Here is a 3,506-nt window from a genome sequence, read left to right as displayed (position 1 = left end):
ACTACCTTCTTCAAATAAAAACATAGGGCTTCCCTGGTGGCGCAGTGGTTGAGAGTCCGCCTACCGATGCAGGGGACACGGGTTCATGCCCCGGTCTGGGAAGATCCCACATGCTGCAGAGTGGCTGGGCCCGTGAGCCATGGCAGCTGGGCCTGCGCGTCCGGAGCCTGTGCTCCGCAACGGGAGAGGCCACAACAGTGAGAGGCCCGCGTATCACAAAAAAAAAAAAAAAAAAAAAAAAAAAAACATAGTCCTTAGAATGTAGACGATTTCAGAATCATCATACAGGCCCTCACATTTGCTTTTTCTGTTATCAATAACCTCAAAAATGACAATTTATGTAAATGGGAAAATGAAAAAAAGATAATAAAATACACCAAAAATTTAAGTGTGGTCTCCAATGAGTGATGGATATGAGACATATTTCTATGTTAGACTGTTGCTAGCCATGGCTCTAGAATCAAACTGGGGCTGGAATTTTGGCTTCACCACATATAGGCTGTGTGACTTTGGGTAAATTACTTAACCTCTCTAGAGTTCAGTTTCCTATCTGTAAAATTAGGATAATAGTAACTTCATAAGGATATTGAGCATGAGATCACACACATTGATCGGTGATCAATGTAATCACATTATCACTATTACTATAATTAAAATTTCAATTTAAGGATAACATTCTCCTATAACCTTGAATTCTCCTCCTTATTCTAAAACTTTGAACCCTTCTATATACAATTAAGAGTGTAAAAACTAAAAACCTTTCTCCCAGTACAAGATACACATACACACACACACACACACACACACACACTTTTAATTGAAAGGCATGAGTACATAGAATATCAAAATATTTCCTAAATTGATTTCTATTTTATTTAAATTATTTCTAGCACTAACTCAACCTTTGCTTTTTGGCAGAGTTTGGTACAGGTAATTCTACCAGTTATTCTAGTTGGTACATTTTGGTGTGCCAAAAATGTATCTACTATAAGCTGTGTTATGTTGCACACAAGTGGAAGTAGGTGAAGTATTCCTCTGCTGCCCCAAAGAGTATTTACATGCCCAACGAATTTCCATGGGAACATATCCGTTGTACACTATTATCTGTAGTACTGGTAAGACTACAGGTGTATCTTTTTTTTTTTTTTTTTTTTTTTTTTTTTTTTTTTTTTTTTTTGTGGTACGCGGGCCTCTCACTGTTGTGGCCTCTCCCGTTGCGGAGCACAGGCTCCGGATGCACAGGCTCAGCAGCCATGGCTCACGGGCCCAGCCGCTCCGCGGCATATGGGATCCTCCCAGACCGGGGCACGAACCCGTATCCCCTGCATCGGCAGGCGGACTCTCAACCACCGCGCCACCAGGGAGGCCCCTACAGGTGTATCTTTATTCCTCCACTAAAGACATTTTAATAGACTGCAAACAAATGAATGCCATTATTAAATATTTGTGTATTGGGAACTTCTGGTTCTTACAACATGGCAGATTAAGGCGAATAGTGAACCCCTTTCATTACAAACACCTTGAAATGCTGAATAAAATGGAACAATAAATAAACATGCAGCCCAGCTCACAAAACAGGGAAACCCTCATGTTTCAAAATAAAGAACTTGCTTATTTTATGTATCAATATATATCTTGAAGATCTCTTCTTGTCAACACATGTAGACTACCTCATTATTTTAACAGCAGCATAGTCTTCCATAGTATAGATATACTATATAACTGGAGCAATAAGAACACAAGCTTTGATGTGAGTGGGGAAAGGGAATGGAGGTTGCTAGCAGATCTGGAGAGAGGTCTTACAGGCTAGGGACTTGAAAAAATATTTTTTTTAAAGTGTACACTATTTTAAAAAAAGACTATGAACTTGAATTTTAATTCACATTGGAACAGAGATGGAAATTTATGGCCTCCAAAACAGAGAGATGGCATTGAAACCTGCATAAAGTTAGAACTTTGGAATAGCTGCTATCTTGGTACAAGGCAGACTAGAAGAACTCCACTCACTTAACTGTTAGCAAGAAAGTTTGCCTCTGCCTAGAGCTATAGATAATGAATAAATCTGTGTGAGAAAGTAAAACCTCAAGCTTGCACCACATTCCAATTTGAAACATGAGTTTACATGCAGGTCATCTCATATGACAGAAAATTAACATAAAAAATAATCCTGCTGGTGATACCACTGAGGTGCCTGACAAAAGCAAATGCAACACCCCCCTCCACCCCCGGAAAGATATTTCCACAATCCACAGAAGAAACAGTCCCTGATAAAGGCAAGGTTACAAACAAAAACTACAAATCACACAAAGAAGAAAATCAGATGGAGCAAGAGTACAACAGTACAACAAAGAGAATGATTAAAACCTCACAACTGGAGAGAAAAGAATTAAAATACTTTCAGTTTGAAGATTCTTATCTTTCTTCCATTCTGGAAAATTTTATCCTGTAGCTTTTTCTGCTATTTCCATCCCCTCCATTCTCTCTCTTTCCTTCTGGGACAGCTACTAACAGAATGAACACTTGGATGTATCATCTAGGTCTTTTAACTTTTCTCTCATTATCCTTCTCATCGTACTTTACCACTAAGTAATGCAAGAATCCCTTGGCACTAACTTTCTACTAACTAATTTGCTTTTCAGCCAAGTCCATTGTTATGCTAGGTCATCTACTGAAATTTTAAATTTTTGACTGTATTTTTAATTTCCAAGATCTATACATGCTTCCTTAATACATAAGACTCTCCCTATATTATGGATACAAAAGCTGCTCTTATCTCTCTTAGAATATTGTACTTATGCTTAAAGTCTTTTGTCCACTTTCTTAATTTTTGTTTGTTTAGTGTGATGACTCACTTTCTTGGTATTGTACTTTTTCTCAAATGTTTGGTGACTCTTAATTGTACAATCTTATGCATGATATTTCCAAATCCCTATCAGTATAAGCTGTTTCTGTCTACTATAGCCTCACTTTGGAACAGGGCTGGGATATGCAGTCAGATAGTACCCCAGCATGATTTGTTTGATGGGCTCTTTGATCCCCCTGGGTGTAAATAGCTACTTAGGCACTCACTTGCTTTTCTAGCTACAGTGTATGATTCAGTTCATACCACAGCTGCCCATTTCTTAGCACACAGAAGAGGGGATAACTAATTTGCTGCTCCACATGCAGTTCCCTAATTTTCCAAATTGATAAATGTACCAGGGCCCTTTCCACTTCTTAATATTTACTGACTCTAAGCTTGTAATTCTATCAGATTTAACTCCCCAGCAATTACCTCCACACGTGTTGGGCTTTTGTTTCATTTATTTTCATTTTCCAAACATTTGTTCTTGGTGATATCTTTCAGAATTTATTTAAAAAGTATTTCTTCTGATAGGAAGTTTCCCTGTTTTCCAATGCTATTAAACTGTATTTTATTATCTATATCTATTTACCTGTATTTTTATGAGATTTAATACAGAGTAAATGGTAGAGGTGTATGATCAGTCTGCCATCTCGAGTCAATC

The sequence above is a fragment of the Hyperoodon ampullatus genome (genome assembly GCF_949752795.1).
Source record: "Hyperoodon ampullatus genome assembly, chromosome: 15".
Classification (NCBI taxonomy): Eukaryota; Metazoa; Chordata; class Mammalia; order Artiodactyla; family Ziphiidae; genus Hyperoodon; species Hyperoodon ampullatus.
This window is presented reverse-complemented; position numbering follows the sequence as displayed.